The sequence below is a fragment of the Heterodontus francisci genome, chromosome 10 (assembly GCF_036365525.1).
Source record: "Heterodontus francisci isolate sHetFra1 chromosome 10, sHetFra1.hap1, whole genome shotgun sequence".
Taxonomy (NCBI): domain Eukaryota; kingdom Metazoa; phylum Chordata; class Chondrichthyes; order Heterodontiformes; family Heterodontidae; genus Heterodontus; species Heterodontus francisci.
Window position 1 is genome coordinate 62,246,660 of NC_090380.1, and position 22,492 is coordinate 62,269,151.

Here is a 22,492-nt window from a genome sequence, read left to right on the forward strand (position 1 = left end):
CCTGCTAAAAGTTCCTGTGAAATTATATGATACAGAAATACTTTAGCGTATGATGCAAAACAAAGCCTCTCATCTGTCACAGTACCCTGGCATGACCTATGTATTGATTATATTTATTTTTAATGTTATCTGACATTTCACACATTGTACATGTATGTGGAGACATAGCATATTACATTGGAACTTCCCAGAGGGAGTGGTGCCTCTCAGACCAGCCTCTTCAGAATCCCCACTCTATGACCCTCAACTCTGCCAACTTCTTCCACAGTACAAACAGAGAATGCTGAAAATACTCAGCAGATCAGGTAGTACCTGTGGATAGAGGAAGATGTGATTAACACCATGGTTTCCTCTGCATTGGTTGTTGAAAGGATTCTTGCCCTTTCTTGTCCTCTTCATGTCACTAAAATATATCCTGGTTTCATGTCAAGTTATTATTTTTGGATACTTGAAGTTGAGTCACTCCTCCAAGGTCTGTGCTTTTTGTGCATTAGTACCTGTTCCAAATATGAAACCTCCCATGGCAATTAACTCATCTACTACGAGAACTGTTTCTAGCTTGCTTCTAGCTAACTTGACTTTTTAACATTTTTTCTGGCTAAATATGCCATTTCTGATCACCTGAGACAGTGCTTTTACAGTGTTGGGGTAATTTCTTCTTGCAGAGATGTTTACTGATGGTGGTAAATAAGGTCCTGGTGGAGCTAAAAGTAGAGCATGTAATTACCACCACTGAACTATTCATAGGGACTTAGACTAAACTAAATTATTTTATGAAAAATTGCATACCTTGAGATTGACCCGATGGAGATGGGGTCAATCTTCCACAAGTTGAAGATGCAAATAAAAGCCCAATGGAAAAGAATGAAAATGCTTGATAATGCTCAGAGTCACCAAGGATCTTCGGTGTTCTAGTCCCTAGGCTTTGATGTATTTTTATTTTTTCTTCTCCCTTCCTCCGCATCTAAAGCCATTAACACCTAGCTGAGGTATGGCTGCAAAGGTGTTGCTGAATCCTTTACCCCATCTACTTCACCAAAGGGATTGTTCTTCATTAATGAGCCATTATAAAGTGGCAGCAAGCTATCCTCACCAAACACTGCACACAAAATAAACCTATTGGACTATTGGAGCAGTCATTTCTGTCTACTTTTTTAATTACCTTGATTTTAGCGTGTTTGATGAAACATGCATAAGATAAACTTGCAGGGCACTCATTCAAGTTTTGAAAGTCCTGTTAGGTCTATATGTATCAACCTGTAAACTTGAATAGCAGGGACAAATGAAAACATCAGAGATATCTTATTTTACTGGGACAGCATCATAAATATTTTCATCTCTTGGACTAAAATGAGTTAAATGCATTGTTACACTTTCCATAAACCCAAATACAAATGAATGGAGTGTGTGATATGTGCTTAATTCATCAGTTTCCTACGATCAGAAGGATTAACCCCTGACTGTGTATGTGTGCATATATTCTTTTTCTTTTTCTTTTGGGCCTCCTTATCTCGAGAGACAATGGATACGCGCCTGGAGGTGGTCAGTGGTTTGTGAAGCAGCGCCTGGAGTGGCTATAAAGGCCAATTCTGGAGTGACAGGCTCTTCCACAGGTGCTGCAGAGAAATTTGTTTGTTGGGGCTGTTGCACAGTTGGCTCTCCCCTTGCGCCTCTGTCTTTTTTCCCGCCAACTACTAAGTCTCTTCGACTCGCCACAATTTAGCCCTGTCTTTATGGCTGCCCGCCAGCTCTGGCGAATGCTGGCAACTGACTCCCACGACTTGTGATCAATGTCACACGATTTCATGTCGCGTTTGCAGACGTCTTTATAACGGAGACATGGACGGCCGGTGGGTCTGATACCAGTGGCGAGCTCGCTGTACAATGTGTCTTTGGGGATCCTGCCATCTTCCATGCGGCTCACATGGCCAAGCCATCTCAAGCGCCGCTGACTCAGTAGTGTGTATAAGCTGGGGGTGTTGGCCGCTTCAAGGACTTCTGTGTTGGAGATATAGTCCTGCCACCTGATGCCAAGTATTCTCCGAAGGCAGCGAAGATGGAATGAATTGAGACGTCGCTCTTGGCTGGCATACGTTGTCCAGGCCTCGCTGCCGTAGAGCAAGGTACTGAGGACACAGGCCTGATACACTCGGACTTTTGTGTTCCGTGTCAGTGCGCCATTTTCCCACACTCTCTTGGCCAGTCTGGACATAGCAGTGGAAGCCTTACCCATGCGCTTGTTGATTTCTGCATCTAGAGACAGGTTACTGGTGATAGTTGAGCCTAGGTAGGTGAACTCTTGAACCACTTCCAGAGCGTGGTCGCCAATATTGATGGATGGAGCATTTCTGACATCCTGCCCCATGATGTTCGTTTTCTTGAGGCTGATGGTTAGGCCAAATTCATTGCAGGCAGACGCAAACCTGTCGATGAGACTCTGCAGGCATTCTTCAGTGTGAGATGTTAAAGCAGCATCGTCAGCAAAGAGGAGTTCTCTGATGAGGACTTTCCGTACTTTGGACTTCGCTCTTAGACGGGCAAGGTTGAACAACCTGCCCCCTGATCTTGTGTGGAGGAAAATTCCTTCTTCAGAGGATTTGAACGCATGTGAAAGCAGCAGGGAGAAGAAAATCCCAAAAAGTGTGGGTACACTTATATTAAAGTCTGTTAATAGCGTTTACTTCCCATAAGTATGACACTTCTAGTCCTATTATTTCTGCCATTACTGCATACATAATTTCCTATTTATAAGCCTTTATGCTTTATTTACCTAAGGCTCATTCTTCCCATATGACTAATTCCAGCTTGAGTCTGCACAATTTCCAATTTGCATTGCCGAGATAAATGGTGCTGATCTTTGATGTTACCCACCTGAGGCCTTTAAAAATTGCATTTTTCATCCAACACACCCTTCTGCTGCCTCTCACATCTTCAGCCTCTACGTATGCAAGTGGCATTTCCACACTCCATGCTCCTTCCTGCCACCTCTTGGCACTCCTACTCACTCCCCACCTCCTGCTCTAAGCACTGATGGCCTTCTCCCTTCTTTCTACTCCTTGCTGTTAATTCACACCACTTTCACAAAAGCCTCATTGCCACATTCCCATTTCTGACCTGGGAAACAAATAAGTTTTAAATGCTTATTCCTCTTTTACCATTCAATTCAGAAAACACTTTAAACAGTTTAAAGCCAGTTCCCAAATCATGGCTGGGATGCAGCAATGGGGCATTTCTCTTTGCAAAGGTGGATTCCACAATGACTTCCAGGACATTTAGTGAGGAGCCAGATTTCGTTATCAAAAGTGCACTAAAATAAGTTAAATGGCACTATGGCCTACTGCTACAATACCACCTCAAAAAAAAAGTTGCATCAAAATTATCCTCAGTAAAATCTACCAGTCTGCAGTACTCCACCACATGTAAATGAGAGCAGGTGGGCTTGTCAAAGGTCCAATCGCTATTTCCCTCAATTGCTGCCTCAAACTTGACATCTGAGAATGCTGCCACTGTATCGATGGTGGTATGAGGCGAATAGAACATTGAGGAGGCCATCTTGCCCTGGACATTAATTTGTGCTGTTTACTATAGCTTCTCTGAGAACTTCCCCTATAGTGAGTACTGGTGAATGTTATTTTTTGGACAGAAGCAATGGATTTCACAATAGGAATTTCTCTCTTTGTGTTATGAAGAGAGGATGAGGAAATAGATGAGGCTAGATTAGAGTCGAGCATCATAGAAGACCTTTGTTTACAACATATTGATACTCTTTCACTTAGGATTTAAGGATTTAGTAGACCTTAACTTAGACTTTTTGCTCCATCAGTGGTTCAGAAGACAGTGCCTCCCCTTGAGCCTACTGGGGAGTTATGCCAGCTGCCGACTGAAGATCTACAACTCGCTTGAATGAGGTGAACAGCATTGTCTGTAATAGTTAAAGCAATCACGGCTTTTAATCTTTATAGGTTGTGTCAGGTGACATTCATTACATCAGTTAAGCAGCAACTCATTATCACTGGTCAGCCTTGGCTAAAGCCTGGCTTGGGTATAAAATTAAAACCAGACCCGGACCCGACCCGACAACAGTCAACCCGAACTCGACCTGGGCCTGAGTCCTTTTAATTTTTTTAAATGCCAGACCTGAACCCGAACCCGACACATGTAGTCGGGTTTGGTCAGGTATCCAGGCTTTACTGCAGAGTGCGGAGTCCGGACTGCACTTTTCCCGCCTTGATGTCCTGAATGTGCATTTGAAGATTACTTTCCGGCGCAAGGCAGCACTGTCCATGTCCGGTCGGACTCGAGCCGAGCCCGAATGCTGGACCCGGAAGAGAGACCCGATCTTACCCGAACCCGGCACGTCGTCGGGTCTGGTCGGGTTCGGGTCGGGTAGCCGTGCTTTAGCCTTGGCTCATTGATGGTGCTTTCACCTCTGGGGGTCAGAAGGTCATGCCTTCAAGCTGCACTCCAGGACTTGAGTGTATAATCTCGGCTGACCTTTCAATGCAGGACTGAAAGAACACAACATTATCAATATAAGATGTTAAATAGAGATTTCATCTACCCTCTAAGGTGAATGTAAACGATCCCACGGCACTATGCAAAGACCAATGGGGGAATTATCCCAGTTTCTGGGCCAACGTTTATATCTTAACTAATACCAGCAATACTTATTTTCTGATTATTATTCATGTTGTCTGTGGAACCTCACTGTGCCCACAGCAATAGTGACTATACTTAAAATGTAATTTTTTGGTTGTAAAGGGCGTTGGGACATCTTGAGGATGTGCATGGTGCTATATAAATGAAATCCGATCAATTTCATGAATGAAATATTTCATTTGATTAATGTGCAACTAGTGTGCAATGCATGTACATTAAAACCCATTACCCTGAAAACTGTCATGGTATTTTCATCACATAGCAACATTGTCCTTATGAGTAAAAACCATGTACCTGAGTTGTTTGGAGATCGGAGATATCCCTGCATCCATGGCTTAGGATTCCAGTTAGGCATCCACCAATGGAGGGGGAGAACAAATATAATGAGGCCCCAGGGGACATCAGAACTGTAAAAGTGCAGACCATTGACATTCTCAAGTTTCAATTTAAGTGCCTGGATAAATCTCGTGAAACCATAAAGTCACCAGAATCAGTGTAGTTATATCTGACATGATAATATAGTTATGCAGAAAAGGATGCTGTTTCTTGAAACTGAAAGGGTGATTGATAATGGAGAAGGCCACATCAGGAGAAAATTGCCCAGAAAGCAGAAGAGTGTAGGAAGACAGCCATCAGCTTGTTGACAGAGAAAGGAGGCAGCAACTTATAGCTGAGAGCTTTCAATAAATAAATGTTGAGACATCTAATTTTACATTTTCTCCCCTGAATGTCCTTTCCTCCACCTCCAACTTCATCAAAAAGACCTGCAACTCAAAGTTTTCTATGCTTTGCCTCTGTAATACAGCTTTTTGGATGAGACATTAACCCCAGGCCCTGTCTTGTCTCTGAAGTGGATATAAAAGATCCCATCACACTCTTGAAAGAGGAGCAGATTGTTCCATCAGTTCTTGGCCATTAATTACCCCTCAACCAACATTAGTAAAAATAATGTACCTGGTCATTTATCCCAATACCTTTTAGGGGACCTTGCTTTGCATAAATTGTTATTGTGAAAGTCTATTAAGTTGCAAACTTCCACAGGAATCAATTCTGAAGTCTATATGTTCTAATAATTTTTACATTCCAAACTACAATTCAGCAGTAGATTCCAATAATTTCTTACAGTCTAACTGCAACAATTTCTTACCTTCATGTTTTTACTTTGTGCCAACTACCTGACTTATTGTAGCTCCTAATCTACTTCCATGAGGTGCTCCCTGAGTGATGTGAGTTGTGAGTTCGGTGGTTGGGAAATGTAGACTTTGATCCCAAAGATTAGTGGAAGATACAATGGGGATAATTTTGACTTTGGCTGAGGATGTAAAACAGGGGATACTGATTCAGCCGCCCATCATACATCTCTCCTGATTTTTATTTTTGTTGAAATAAAAATCAGAAGAGAAGAGATGTGGCTGAATTGATGCTGCCCGTTTTACACTATGACTCAGAAGTGTCAAAATTGCTCCCATTGTGTCATTTGCAAACTTTTCAGATCAAAGTAAACTTTTATTTTAATTTTAATTTGGCTCTGGATTCCATGTGCAAGCTGAAGCCCATGAAGATTCATGCTGTTGATTAACTGCATAGCGTATGTAGCAACTATGATTTTTGTTTCACATAGTTAAAACAGTGCTCATACAGTAGAAGAAGATATTTTGTTAGTGCAGCTAATTAGTGACAAAAGTTGCTTAAAGTAATTGCATCCAGCATCATTTCTGAATTTAACAACCTTTTTAAAAAAAAAAAAATCTTTTGTGGAAATCTTTCATACAGTGTTGCACTTGTTCCTTGCCATATTTAGTGTAGGTGTCTGCTGGCCATTAATCCAGATATAGCACAGTCATCTCGATAATATGTAATTTGTACTTGCTTAATGTTCACTGTCTTTTGTGGTTTCTTGTTATATATTGCAGTAGTGGCAAAAAATCAAGTTCCCGTGTGGTTTACCAAACTGGAAAGAAACTGCTGGGGGTTAAAGTTAATGTGATTTCTATTAGAAACCAAAGGGAGATTTTTCAGATGATTCTTTTGGTCTGCAGTCTTTGCTTCTAATGTCCTTGTGCTTGGTTTCACCTTCAAAGCCTATATGATTTGTACTCATGATTTCAGTAGGTTGACTGCATACGTAAGTCTGCAATAACTCCTGAAAGCAGAGACAATTCGTGAAGGACATTACATATTATCCCTAAATCATGGATAAATTCATGAAATGCCAAGTCTTTTACACAGTCCATTGTATGTAGCTCTGTCTCTGCTTCATCTCCATGTCTTCCAAAGCAGCAAGGAAATGAGTATGAAGTTCTTAAGTTATTCCACAGTGCACACTGCCTTTCATGAACTTACAACCCACTTGCTTCCTAATGTACATTCAATTTCATTTAGTTCTAAATCCAGGCCATCAAGCACATTCTCTCAATTCCTTTTGGTTGAGTGGTGAATATCTGTAGAAACTGTATGCAGCAATCTACAAATATCTGAAAATAGTTTAAACCATTCACTGCATCAGTAACTGTTAAATCAGTGCTACAATTGAGAGAATGCTACATTCATGGTTTCTGGATGCTTACCTCCAAAATGCTGACCAATTTGTTTTTTCGGCCTAACATTGCACTAGCCCCATTACTGGCAGATGCAACTAAATTGCTCTTCGAATATGTGGCTTGGTAACTATAACTATTGAGACATTCAGAAAGGCTCTCTGTGATGATTTCTGTTTCAGCTTAGGGATTGCCAATAGGTCAGAGAACATTTATGAGGGTCATTTGTTTTGCCAGTGTGACACTTGTATAGGACGTATATTGACCAATTTTAATATCTTGGGACTGAAAATCCACAAACTTTCCACCGCACTCATACCTTAACACAGAGTGCACCTGAGGGACTGCGAATTAGGCTGGAACCTGCTTACTCTGGGATTTTGCAGGAGATTCTGAGAACCGAAGATTACGCCTGCTTCATATCAGACCAGTAGCATGGGATGTTATCAGGCTGAGAGCAGGGATTCTCAATGACAGAAGTTCATGTGTGCCTGACCGCATAGGCATCTCCTCGGCACTCAATACAACCGTTGAAAGCAGGCACATCATACAATTGCCCGGCGGAAGTAGGGGAATTCTTTTTTTTAATCTTCATAATGTCAGCCTCCTTACAATCAGGGCCAGAGAATTATCTTTCTGGTGGGGATGTGCCACCAACCCTGACCCAGCAAGCAGTACTCAGAGTGCAGCTCAGTCCCTGGATGCCCTTGTGGTGGCATGGCTGCCTGCTGTTCATACGTAAATGGTGCGCATCCCCACCTAACCCTATGAACTTCAATTGCAGAGGTTTCAGGGAACTGCCTGATAGCACTTATGCCAACATTCACCCCTCATACTCCCTGCTGCACACCACCCACCCCCCACCACACCCCATTTTTGGCCCTGTTTCAATCATGCAAGCAGGGGGTCGAAGGGCTCCCCTCTTTTTCCTCTCCACAACAGGTTTATTTTTTAAGTGGATATACTTGTCAATTCATGGAGTGTTTAACTGTTTACGTGCTGTGATCATAAAAAGAGCCAAGCAGACAGGGTTTCTTGAGTTTAACAAAGAAAGAGGTTAATTTTATTGTACTTAAACCGATCTAAGTAAAAAAAAATATGCTCCAACTTTCTCTCACACACGTACACAAATAGGTTACAGAGTGAGGAAGGGTAGATTGGTCGAATTAGAGTCCAAAGAAATAAAAGAGGTATACAGTCTGTGGAGGTTCGTGACTCGGCTGGCTTCAGGCTGAATTTGGTGGCCCTGAGGCTTCCGTTTTGAAGAGGTGGACGCTAATTCAGTGGTTCTCCAGGAGACAGAAATGTGACTGGATTCATTCAAGCGAGACTGCTGCCTGTTCTTTTCAGGAAGTTCTCTTAGCCTCAATAGTTTCCCCATCAGGCTTAAGTAATTAAGCACAGTAAGCATCAATTGGTGAACAGTCTAATACAATCAAACACAGATCAATTAAACCACTGATCACTATAGTCTGCAGCAGGGAATTTTCCTCGGTGCTCACGGTCAGCAGACAGTGTTCTAAGCTTGCAAGGTTTGCGTGGATCATCTCCACCAGTTTAATATTCAGGTTTCCAGCCAGTGGATTAAACAGTCATCCTTTGATTTAGCATTGACTTTTCATGACATTGCCACACCTTGTAATATGAAATGCGACAACAGAAGCATTTCATTCTAAACTTGTAAAAAAAAAATGTACACACACACTCACTTATCAATCTCACTCTGCCATAGCTATGCTCTGGTCTAGTTTTCGTCCAGGATAGTTCTGTACTGAGTTAGATTCTGGATATAGCATCAGCTATCACATTGTTTTTCCCTGCAATGTAGATAATCTTTAAGTGGTAAGGTTGCAAAAGCAGACTCCATCAAAATAGCCTTGCATTCAGGGTTTTAAATTTCTCCACAAATGTCAATGGATTGTGGTCAGCATAAGCTACGATGTCTCTATATCCATTTCAGACATATACTTCAAAGTGCTTGAGAGCCAGTAACAGTCCCAATGTTTCTTTCTCCACAGCAGAGTATCTCCTTTGATGTCTGTTTAATTTCTTAGAGAAATACTCAACTGGTCTCTGAATGCCTGACTCATTATCTGGGATCAGGACGACACCTACCCCTAGGTCACTAGAATCAACAGTCACCTTAAATGGTTTGTTAAGGTTTGGAGATGCCAGTACCGGCTCGTTGGTTAAGCTGGCTTTCAGCCTCTTGAAAGCTGTTTGGGACCTCCCTGACCACACTACCATCGTTCTTTTCTGTAACAAGTCTGTCAGTGGGGTGGCTATAGTGCTGAAGTTTGGGACGAAATTGCAGTATCACACATCCCCAAAAATCGCATTATTTCCCGTTTGGTTGTGGGGATGGGAAAATCCATCAGCGCCTGTACCTTTGCTGCATTGGGCAGCACTCGCCCCTGACCCACAACTTGCCCTAGATAGGTCACCTGAGCTTTTGTGAACTAGCTCTTCGTAAGATTTACCATGAGGTCAGCTGACTGTAACCTTCGGAAGAGGGCTTCTAACTGGTCTAGGTGGCTCCCCCCAGGTGTCACTGTACACTAACAGATCAGTTGGGAAGGCCAGCCACTACCTTGGTCATCAGCCTTTGGAAGGTGGCTGGGACATTTCTTAATCCAAGGGTCATCACCTGGCACTGGAATAAACCATCTGGGTGACAAAAGCTGAGCTCTCTTCAGCTTGGGTGATTAAGGGAATCTGCCAGTATCGTTTTAACAAGTCTATTTTTGTTACGTGGGTGGCATTTCCTACTGTATCAATACAGTCTTCCAGGCGAGGAATTGGGTAGGAGTCAGCTCTGGTCACTGCCTTCCTGTAATCAATGCAGAGCCTTGTTGCGCCACTGGGTTTGAGCACGACTGAGGAACTGCAGCTGCTGTGACTGGGCTCAATCAGCTTGTTTTTTTATACTGAATTTCCTCCCGAACCTGGGTTAGTTTCCCAGGACCCAGGTGATAGGGATTTTGCTTTATCAGAGGGGTGTCTCCTACATCCACATTATGTGGGGTTAGGGTTGTGCACCCTGGTTTGTCCCTGCAGATCTCCTTAAACACTGTGTGCAGCCTTGTTAGGCCTCCCCTTTACTCTCATTTAGATAGGAGAGTACGGCATCTAATCTCCCTAACATTTTGATGTTAACTAACTAGACTGTAGGGGGTTCGATTTGGGAATCCTCCAGGCCTCCCTCTAACTTGTCCTCACTGTCCCTTTCACCCTCCTCTTTCTTGACTGCCTGACTGACCCATGCTTGTTTGTCCCTTCCCGGCTGTGATACTGTTTTAACATATTGATGTGGCACAGCCTTTGCTTTTGCCTATGATCTAGGGTGTCAATTATATAATTCACCAGGCTAATTCTCTTAACTCTGTACGGGCCACTGAACTGGGCTTTCAGTGGTTCTCCCTGCATTGGTAATAGCACTAACACAGGGTGTCCAGGCTGAAATGTTCTGATCTTGGCATTTTTATCTGCCTGCCTTTTCATAGTTGTCTGGGAGGTTTTTAGGTGCTCCTGAGGCACCCCACAGGCTCTTGTGAGCCACTCACGGAACATGGAGATGTAGGTCATCAGTTTCTCAGGATTTATCAGATTTTAGTTCCTGTTTCTATGAAAGCAGGAACAGGTTACTGAGTTGGATGATCAGCCATGATCATAATGAATGGCGGAGCAGGCTCGAAGGGCCGAATGGCCTACTCCTATTTTCCATGTTTCTATGTTTGGGGACAAAAGCAGAGAATCGGATTATAATAGATAGCTGCAGTTAAAGAGCTGGCAATGGCACAGGTGTATTTGCCAAAATGGCCTCCATTTGGACTGTAATTTCGATGAAATACTACAGGAGTCATATAATTTTATCATTTTTACTTGTTAAAGCAATTTGTCAAGGTTGAGTATCTTCCTTCATTTTATACATATCAGTAGTCCAGACATTTGGGACTGAATTTTTCAGCGGATGTTGGGATGTCAAGCCCTTATGGGGGGGGAGGGGGTCAGCTGCTTGCCAGTCCAACCTCTCGGGAGGCAACCTCCTAATTGGCCACCTCTGCACACCCCAAGGCTGGAGGCCCAATCAGCTCTGGATGGCCAGCATCTCCAGTGGGATAAGTGGGCACTGCTAAGGCAGAAAAGGGACTGCAAGCGTGCCTCAACATGGAGGTGCCCTCGGGTTGATTGCAGAGAAGTCAGCAAATAAAGAGACCTGAAGCCTGTATGGCCATCTGATGGGAAGGGAAAACCCTCTGTCGGATTGGTTTTGTATACGGTTATGGCCTTTCATCCCCAAGGCCCCAACGTTGAGGCATGGAGCCTTTGGTTCCAATGGCTCTCTGGCCTCTGCTGCTGGGAGGCTACCTCCAACGATCTTGCAGGCTGTGCACTTAGCCAGGGTCGGAGGGGTGTGGGACCAGTCAAAATGCCAGGAAACTACTGACGCTGTTGTAAAATGACCCCTAAGTGGGGGCCTTAATTATCCTAATTGGCTGCCTGCCTCTGTGAAACGGGCAGCTGACCCTGTTCCCAGCCCACCTTCGGAAATTCCCCCTCCCCATGCAGTTCCCCCCTATTTTTCTGGCCCCGCGTGCCTCCATGGGACCAGGAAAATTCAGCCCTTGGTCAGTTGATAATGAAGCTGCAGAAAGTATTGACATCACTACTTTTAAGTCTGAAATTAATCAAAGTTTGCTGTTTTTGCTTACTTGTGATTTTATGTGTTCAATTTGAATAGTAAGTGCTATATTCGAATGCTGTGTTGCCATGCAATGGCAGCCACAGGACCATGTTTGCGGCCAGTTAGGCAGACTAACCTGACTGGAGCTGTCATTTTTTTTAATATAGTAAAATTGCATTGATGCACATAATTAAGGGCCTGAGTGAAGCCAAGGATGGGACATGAGAGATTTGAAAGGGAAGTTTGTGGGGGTTTTTTAGGAACACTGGTATGGCAATAGCATTCCTGAGCACTTTGGGACCAGTGTATCATTGCTTTGGAGACCATCATTGTCTTCTCAGGACTAAACCGAGAATTCAAAGTTGCTACTGGCATAATCCACTTTTTAAGTGATTTTTCTGAAAGTCTTCCTCTGTACTCATATTAAGTGCATGTCATTGGTGGATTTGGGGTTGTTTGAATTTGTGTAGACATGTATTGAATTCAACCTTGTAATGGGGCAGTTTGCAAGACTTTAAACCATCTGGCAGTGGAGGTCAATTGGATGATTAATCCTGGTTCAATGAGAAATATCGAAGAGCATGCAAGGAGCAACATTAGACATGCCTGAAATTGAGGTGCCAACCAGCTGAAGTTCAACACAGGACTTTGTGCATGGTAAATAGTGGGACAGATCTAAGCGATCCCACAACCAACAAATTTGGTCAAAACTTTATAATCCTGCCGCATCCAGTCATGAATGGTAGTGGACAAGTAAGCACCTAATGGGAAGAGGTAACTCCATGAACATCCACTTCCTCAATGATGGTGGAGCTCGGCACGTGGATGCACAAGAAAAGACAAATCATCTCCTGAGATCCCCACGATCACAGATGTCAGACTTCAGCCAATTCAATTCACTCCACTTGATAGCAAGAAACAGCTGAGTGCACTGGATACAGCAAAGATTATGGTTCAATCAACATCCCAGCTATAGTGCTGATTATTTATTTATTTTTTTATTTAGAGATACAGCACTGAAACAGGCCCATCGAGTCTGTGCTGACCATTAACCACCCATTTATACTAATCCTACACTAATCCCATATTCCTACCACATCCTCACCTATCCCTATATTCCCCTACCACCTACCTATACTAGGGGCAATTTATAATGGCCAATTTACCTATCAACCTGCAAGTCTTTTTGGCTGTGGGAGGAAACCGGAGCATCCGGGGGAAACCCATGCAGACACAGGGAGAACTTGCAAACTCCACACAGGCAGTACCCAGAATTGAACCCGGGTCGCTGGAGCTGTGAGGCTGCGGTGCTAACCACTGTGCCGCCTGAAGCTACAGATTTTTTTTTGAAGTTATCAAAACTATGTATCGTATCATACATTTTGAACTGTGTAAAATATATACTAATTGAGAATGTCAATATTCCAAGGTTTAAACCTATAATCCACATTGTTACAATCACCTGATTCATGGTTTGTATTAATTTTCTACAGGTAACTTTTAATTTGGGAATTGGATTTTTTTTTAATGCAAGACAAATGAAAACACCTGGTTTGAGAAGCTGGCAAACAAACCTAGGGTGTTTACAAGTCAAAGGGTGGCCCATGGTTATTTAGTAAGGTCATATTGGAAAGTGTAAAGACCCTACACAATAGGAAACTCTCTTAACTTGTTGATGGAGACGTGGCTGCAGCAACCTCAGTCAGAGGTTAAAACTATTCATATGATTTCCCAAATCAAAGGGAAGATTTGAAGTTGGAAATAATTAGTTTAAATTGCTATCTGGGGCATCCCATATGTACCAAATTGCTGTGGAGTTAGATGATGCAGTGGGTGTCTGTTTTTTATCTGTGTTGCTGGCTGATACAGACAAGCAGTTGGCTTTGGAAAGCTGTTGGCTTCCAACAAGTATTTGGCTTTTGCAAAAGCAGTTGTCTTTTAGACAAGCTGTTAGCTTCAGATAAGCGGTTGGCTTTTGAAAGTCAGTTGGACTCGGGAGCAAAGAGGCCATTACGAACCAGGGATGTTTCTGTTTTGAGGTAGGCCCATGCTCAAGCTGGGAAATCCAGATTCTGTAGTATTGAAGGTGAACTGGAGGATTTGCCTAGCCGACGCTAGAGGGAGAACCAACAGGAAATCTCAAACCTCGGAAGACAGTTAAGAAATTAAGGAAATCAAAGTGAATTCCTAAGAGCTGTGGTACCCTTTGGATTGGTCCCAGGAGAAGTGAACAAGCCACCAAAATCCTGTCATGCATAGTGGAATTTTTGGGATGGAAATAACAGTCAAACAGAGTTTTCATGTTCTGTTTAAAATTTTGAGTTTAAAATATGTGTTTCCAAATTGTAGTGTTAAGTTAGTAGTGTTTTGTTTTGTTTAACTCTTGTACAGTAAAGTTTTTTGTTTAAAATGTGAAATCTTGCGGTGTAATTCTTCCAGTAAAAACTGGGAATTCGACTTTCTCTTTTTAAAAGTTACTGATCCCTAACAGAATCGTAACAATATAGTTCCAATTCTGAAATTTATGTTGATGTATTTTCACAGTGTTGAAATGTAATTTTTGTAATGTTCTTTATATTGGCTAATTTGGTACAGACAGGACATTATTCACCATGTATTGATTGCTTCCCATGTGAGCTGCAGCACTAAACTGACACCCAAGAAATGATCAAGAAATGTAACTTTTCTATAATATTTATTAAGATGTACCAGTAGGTTGGACAAAATGATCTCCTACAAGAGTTTCAGAATGTTGTCCTTGGGCTACATATAAACATATTAATTTTTTCCACAAGGTAATCATGCTTTCTTTTTTGCAGTCTTGCAGGGAGTAACTATCTTGCACTTCTCAAAGAAAATGTTGTTTTCTCAATTTCAGATACATATTCCTTGTTTTCAGATGGGATAAGATTGAAAGTTGCAAAGGAACATGAGTAGACCATTTAGCCCTTGGAGCATGTTCCACCTTTCAATGACTGGTCGATCTGCAATCCATGTCGGCCAGCAAGTAGCCATCCAGCCTAATCCCACTTTCCAGCTCTTGGCCCATAGCCTTGGGGGTTACAGCACTTCAAGTGCATATCCAACTACTTTTTAAATGTTATGAGTGTTTCTACCTCTATTACCCTTTCAGGCAGTGAGCTCCAGATCCCCACCATCCTCTGAGTGAAAACATTTCCCCTCGAATCCCCTCTAAACCTCCTATATCTTACCCTAAATCTATGCACCCCTGGTTATGAATCCCTCAGCCAAGGGGTATGGGGCCTTCCTATCCACTATATCTAGACCCCTTATAATTTTATACACTTCAATCAGGTTTCCCCTCAGCCTCCTCCGTTTCAACGAAAGCAACTCTACCCTATCCTCATAACTAAAAATTTCCAGTCCAGGCAACATCCTCATAAATCTCCTTTGTGCCCTCTCTAGCACAATCACATCTTTCCTATAGTGCAGTGACCAAGACTGCACACAGTACTCCAGCTGTGGCCCAACCAGCGTTTTATACAGTTCCAGTATAACTTCCCAGCTTATATTCTGTGCCTCAGTTAATAAAGGCAGGTATCTCATATGCCTTCTTGACCAGCTTATCGATCTGTCCGTTTACTTTCAGGGATCTCAGTATCCTATCATTGCCTGCGTATTCCCTTGTCATCTTAACTTTCCTCAAATTCATTACCTCACACTTCTCTGGATTAAACTCCATTTGTCACTGTTCCACCCACCTGACTCATCCATTGCTATCTTCTTGTAGTCTACAGATTTCTTCTTCATTATCAAGCATACATTCAATTTTTCTATTGTCTGCAAACGTCTTAAACATATCCCCTATATTCAAGTTCAAATCATTGATCTGTATACCACAAACAGCAAGGGACAATAGGGACTGAGCCCTGCAGAACCCCACTGGAAACAACCTTCCAGTCACACAAAAAAACATGCAGCGACCATTACCCTTTACTTCCTGCCTCTGAGCCCATTTTGGATCCAACTTGCCACTTTGCCTTGGATCCCATCGTCTTTTACTTCCATGACCAGGCTGCCATATGTGACCTTATCAAAAGCCTTGCCAAAATCCATATATACTACATCAAGTACACTACCCTATCGATCCTCCTTATTAACTCATCAAAAAATTCAATCATGTTAGTCAGACATGACCTTCGCTTAATAAATCTGTGCTGACTGTCTTTGACTAATATATATCTTTCTAAATGAAGATTTATCCTGTCCCTCAGAATTTCTTCCAATAGTTTTCCCACCATCAAAGTCAGGATGACTGGCTTGTAATTACTTGGTCCATCCCTTTATTCCTTCTTAAACAGTAGTACAAACTTCGCTGTCTTCCAGTGCTCTGGCACCACAACTGTAGCCAGAGAAGATTAGAAAATGATGATCAGAACCTCCACTGTTTCTTTTCTTGCTTCCCTTAACAGCCTAGGATACATTTAATTCGGGCCTGGGGATTTATCCACTTTCAAAGATGTTAAACACCTTAATACTCCCTCTCACTAAGTTAATCTCATCAAATATTTCATACTCCTCCTCCCTGATTGCAATGTCTTGTTATGGACAGGAAAGTGATGATAGGGATGGCTCCCCCTTTTCAGCTCTCAACTGACCGAAGACAGCATGTTTTAAAAATGTAACAGGTTTTCTCATAAATTGTAAAAGAAAAATAAATGTTTATGGTTCAACACTTGAATATACACAACTACACACACTCTCACACGCATACAGATACACACACTCAAGAAAAGATCGTGATTATAAAAGTAGCATGCGATTAGGTCTTATGATTTCAAGAGTTCTCTGTTACACTTGCTTTTCCCTGAGGTTAAGACTTGAAGTAATGCAGGCCTTTTTTTGAGAAGTCATTAAAATGCTTCTTGAGGTAATGGCTGCATTTCTCCAACTAATTAAATAAATCTGGGTTCACAATACTCTTTGACTCCAAACTTGAAATCCAGAAAATGGATGTGAAAAGCTCTATTTTATCATGATGCTTTGCGGACTCCATTGTAATCCTTATTTTGTTCACTGAAGAAAATCTCTGGAGGTTTAGTAGAATGGATTTGTTGTTTTATGTTTTCAATAGTAGATTTCTCTTATTACACTCCAGCCAAGGTTCAATGGCGAAGCCCTGATACGGTTCCTCAGGTGGAGAGTTCAGGTCCAACTTGAGTCTATGCCTACATGTCGCTTAAAGCCAGTGATCTTAGGCAGGGCCCTTTTCCATCATTGACATAGATTTTCTTTTGTGTCTGCCTGCTCAGAATGTGCCTTTTTAAAACCCCTTATCAGAAACCTAGTTTCTGTCATGTGACCAGATCATCTCTTTCCATTGTCCTCATAAATGGTTTCTGATGGTTAGGCCATTGTCAGAATTATGATCACTTCCACCAAAGTGCTCCCCAACTGATACCCCTTCCAGCTGCCCAGCTTCATTCCCTAAAACTAAGGCCAGAACCACCCACTCTGTTGTTGGGCTTGCTGCGTCCTGGCTAAAAAATTCTCTTGAATTCAAATCGCAATATCTTTGTGTCATTGGCAAATTTGGATATGTGACTTTCTATCCCATCATCTAAGTCATTAATAAATATGGTGAATAGTTGATGTCCCAACACTGATCCTTGCAGGCGCTACGAGTCACATCCTGCCAATTAGAGTACCTATCCATTATCCCTACTCTCTGTCTTCTGCTGCTCAGCCAATTTCATAACCAGGTCAATATTTTACCTTCAATTCCATGAGCTTCAACTTCAGCTAACAGTTTCTTAAGAGGGACTTTATCAAATGCCTTCTGGACATCCATATAAATAACATCCATAGATATTCTCCCTCCCACTACTTTAGTCACTTCAAAAATTTCTATCCGATTCGGCAGGCATGACCTACCCTTTATAAATCCATTCTAGCACTCTCTGATCAACTGAAAATCTTCAAGGTGTTCCCTCACCATATTCTTAATTATAGACTCTAGTAATTTCCTGACAACAGGTGTTAGGCTCACTGATCTATGATTCCCTCGTTTTCATAATAGCAGAGTGATGTGCAATTTTACAATCTAAAGGAATGGTTCCTGAATCTAGTGAACTTTGGAAGATTGTAGTTAGGGCATAGGCAATGTTCTCACCTACTTCTTTTAATACTCTGGGATGGAAACCATCTGTTCCTGGGGATTTGTCAATCATTAGTGCTGTTATTTTCTTCATTACTGTTCTTTTGCTTACATTAATTTGGATGAGTTATTGACCCAAATTCAGCATTAGTCTCCTTGCGATTGTGGCATGCTGATCTCCTCCTCTCCTGAAAATAATGATTCAGGGTAATTATTCAGTATGTCTGCCATTTTCTTATTTTCAGTGACAGTATCAACAATATCAGTTTTTAAGGTGCCCACATTGCTCCTGACCATCCTCTTTTTTCCTAGTGTAATTGTAATTGCAAATGTCCATCCATGATTATGCATCTTTGGAAAACATTCTCTTATTGACACACTAGATCATATTGCAAGTGTGATTACAATGCCCAAAACTACCAGGAGATAATGCATTTAAAAAAAATTAGATAGTTGCAGATTTTGAAGATTTACAATGATGCACAATAACGTAATACAAAATATAAGGTATTTTACTCAACATATGTGATTAATTTCTTTTGCTTTAAAATATATTATCTGTTTTTAACATGGATAAAGCTATATATAATAATTTTCATCTGGAACAAAATAAATATTCCATGCAATTTCTTTCCAAATCAAATGCACAATTATCCACCAGGAGATGAGCCAAAGTAACTCCAACCTCAAGCAATAATGGGTTTTCTTTGAACTGAGCAAAATACTAATAGAAATATTAATTTGATATATGTAATGTGTAATTAGCTAAATGTATGTCATTCATATACAATATTGCAAAAACATTCAGACTTCTAAATAAACAAACTGTGGTCACACCTAATTTGTCATAAGCAAATTCATCTTCTGCCAGTTCCTACAGTATATCTTTCTCAAATTAGAATAAACGTGTCAAGTTTTTCACTCAGGAGATTTGTTTTCTACCAAATGCCATCTTATTTATTGTTGGGGATTGTGAATTGTATTGTTAGCTTTGTATTGATTTGTTATTTACTGAAAATACACAATACTTTTGCAATGTTAGAAGGCATAAGCATACAGACATGAACCCTGACAGATATCAGTCCAAAATGTTTGGTCTGGACAGAAGATAATTACCCCAGGGTTAATTCAGAGGAAAATACCGAATGGCATTATGAAACTGAATATAATAAAAGGAAAAACTGGATTGAGTCAGATTTGTATGACTGATTGTGGTGGCCGAGGTAGGCATTGAGGGATACTATATCTATTACAGTGTTGATTTACTCAAGGATTGAAGGAAAGGGAATCCAGAATTTCTCATTTAGCAGAATGATTTGTTTGGCCACAAGAAAGACAATAAATGCAATCTGATCAACACTAGGGAAAAGTCAGTCAACAGTGTAGCCAAAGTTTCACCAGGGAATAGACAAGTGGTATGAAAGGTGCACTTCAGTTATTCCAAAAAAACAAATGTATATGGATGAAAGTAAAAAGTTTCATATAGCTCCACTGACACACCTGGGAACATTGATAGCTTACCAGTCGCACAAGATGCCAATCTCCATCTAATGTTGTGCTCATTAAACAGTTCTACACTGTTTTTGTAATGTGTTTATGATGCAAAACTTATCTTTATCAAGAACAGGCGTTCATAAAACATGCGAAAGACAATTTGCATCTGCACTCAGGAAACATTTAGTCCTTTGCACAAAGCAAATAGAAAATAGGCAAAGTTCTGAGATACTGGGCCTTTGTCCAATTTGTATTGCTCAGATACTTACTGAGGAAGTTGAGTTGAGAGCAAGTGCAGGCATGGAATGCGTACTAATGAGAAGGGTGTGACATCACATTGCCTCTCGCCTTGGTTTCTTGGATCTCTGTTTGTTGAAAGACAAAATGTAAAGGGTGACCACTGATAGAGGTGGGCCTATGCCTTCTGCCCCACCTGCTCAGCTGACAGGACCTGGTAACAGTCTGGGTCCAAACTTTTGGGGCCAACTAGAAGTTTTTTTCTTTTCATTGGGTCAATAGGGCAGATATAGGTCAAAAAATCACAAAGTCCGAAAGCAAACAGCTATTTCCACTGCTACTGGCACCTTAGGGCTACAGTAACAGTTTTGCTTCCTTCCTCTGCCAAGACCTGTTTCTGCACCCATGGTATATTGGATAATAACTTGAATCCAGAAATATAAATGGGTGCAAGCTGGGGAGAGTGGACTCTACCTAACTACCACAAAAATGCAGCAAAAGGGGAGGAAAATTGGTTCCAATATGTTGCTACCATTGATTAATTCCAGTAGAATAATACAAATACAAAGGCAAAATAATGTAGATGCTGGAAATCTGAAATAAAAACAGAAAATGCTGGAAATATTCAACAGGTCTGACAGCATCTGTGGAGAGAGAAAAACAGTTAACGTTTCAGGTCAATGAGAAGGTCACAGACCTAAAATGTTAACTCTGTTTCTATCTCCACAGATGCTGCCAGACCTGCTATTTCCAGCATTTTCTGTTTTTATTCCAAAATAATAATGTCCCACTATAATACAGTCCTCTGACTTGACATTTACAATGTGAATTGGTGGGAAGAGTGGATTGCTTCAATTCCTTCTTCCCATCTAAATGGTTTTAACTCAAGTTTCTTTGTCTGGCCACTGTTTTATCTAGTTACCACAAACAGAGTTTCTCTAGATAAGTTATCTCTTCTATTCAACTTGGTAAATTAATTAGTTTTAAGAAGCAAACATTTTGCGTTGATCAAAATCAATTACAGTCTTTCCTGTAAATGCAAAGCATTTTCAACTCTTAGACTGTTCCTGCAATATTCTGAGGTTACACATGCTCCACATGGATCTTTGTAAATGGTTGGAGTTGAACATGAAATTGGGTTGCAGGCTAGATTTTTGGAAACTGCACTGGTGACCAGCACAAGTGCCAGTAAAGCTTTACAAGTTATGTATATGAGGCTCATGTTGTTTTTAGTAGCTTCCTTGCTGCTTACTAATATGAAATGGTGCAGCAGTACTTGGATGGCCTGGCCTGTAGAAGTTAGTTTCTTAAAGAAAGTATCACCTTTTAATTGTTGGTTGGAAAGTTGGATATTTATTATTCATTATATTGCTTTATCTACATTTTCACTGTTACTTTGATTTTTAGTGTCAATTATGTTTGAGTTTTGCAAGACTCTGACTATGAATTCTATTTCTCACAACTTCAGGCGTGACGGGGAGGATGTTAAAGAGGAGGTGGCGTTGCACTGTTGATCAAGGAGTCAAATACTGCAGTAAGGAGGGATGATATCTGAGAAGGTTCCTCAAATGAGGCCAAATGGGTAGAACTTAAAAACAAAAAGGGGGCAATCACTTGGCTGGGTGCGTACTACAGGCCTCCAAACAGTCAGGGAGAGATAGAAGAGCAGATATGTAGGCAAATCTCAGAGGTGTAAAAATAATAGAGTAATGATGGGGGATTTCAACTTCCCCAATATCAACTGGGATAATCTTAGTGCAAAAGGCTTAAAAGGGGCGGAATTCTTAAAATGCATACAGGAGAGCTTTTTGAGTCAGCACGTAGAAAGTCCTACAAGAGAAGGGGTGGTACTGGACCTAATCCTGGGTAGAAGTGTCAGTGGGGGAATATTTCGGGGATAGTGACCATAACTCTAAGGTTTAAGGTAGTTATGGAAATGGACAAAGAGGGACTGGAAATAAAAGTCCTGAATAGGGGGAAGGCCAATTTCAATATGATAAAACAGGATCTGGCCAAAGTGGACTGGGAGCAGCTACTTGTAGGAAAGTCTACATCAGACCAGTGGGAGTCATTCAAAAAGGAAATAGTGAGAGTTCAGAGCCAACATGTTCCCGTAAAGGTGAAGGTAGGACTAACAAGTCCAGGGAGCCCTGGATGTCAAGGGATATAGAGGATTGGATAAGGGAAAAAAAGGAGGCTTTCGGCAGATTCAAAGCGCTGAAATAGCAGAGGCCCTAGAGGAGTATAGAAAGTGTAGGGGGTAGTTAAAAAGGTAATTAGGAGAGCGAAGAGGGGACATGAAAAAACACTGGCGGGCAAATTAAAGGAAAATCCCAAGGCGTTTTATATGTATATTAAGGGCAAGAGAATAACCAGGGAAAGAGGAGGGCCCATCAGGGACCAGCGTGGTAGTATGTGTGTGGAGCCGGAGGACATAGGTGAAGTTTTAAATGATTACTTTTCGTCTGTGTTCACTATGGAGAAGGACGATGTAGGTGTGGAGATCAGGGAGGGGGATTGTGATATTCTTGAACAAATTAGCATTGAAAGGGAGTAGGTATTAACGGTTTTAGCCGGCTTAAAAGTGGATAAATTCCCAGGCCCAGATGAGATGTATCCCAGGCTGTTATGTGAGGCAAGGGAGGAGATAGGGGCTCTGACACAAATTTTCAAATCCTTTCTGGCCACAGGAGAGGTACCAGAGGACTGGAGGACATCGAATGTGGTACCATTATTCAAGAAGGGTAGCAGGGATAAACCAGG

The 22,492-nt window shown here is 41.5% G+C and overlaps 1 protein-coding gene across 1 annotated transcript in view; it reads left to right on the forward strand.

Moving 5' to 3' along the window:
* epha6 (eph receptor A6) overlaps positions 1-22,492 on the forward strand; it is an 888,039-nt gene that overhangs the window by 262,771 nt on the left and 602,776 nt on the right. The gene's annotated exons all lie outside the window — the stretch shown is intronic.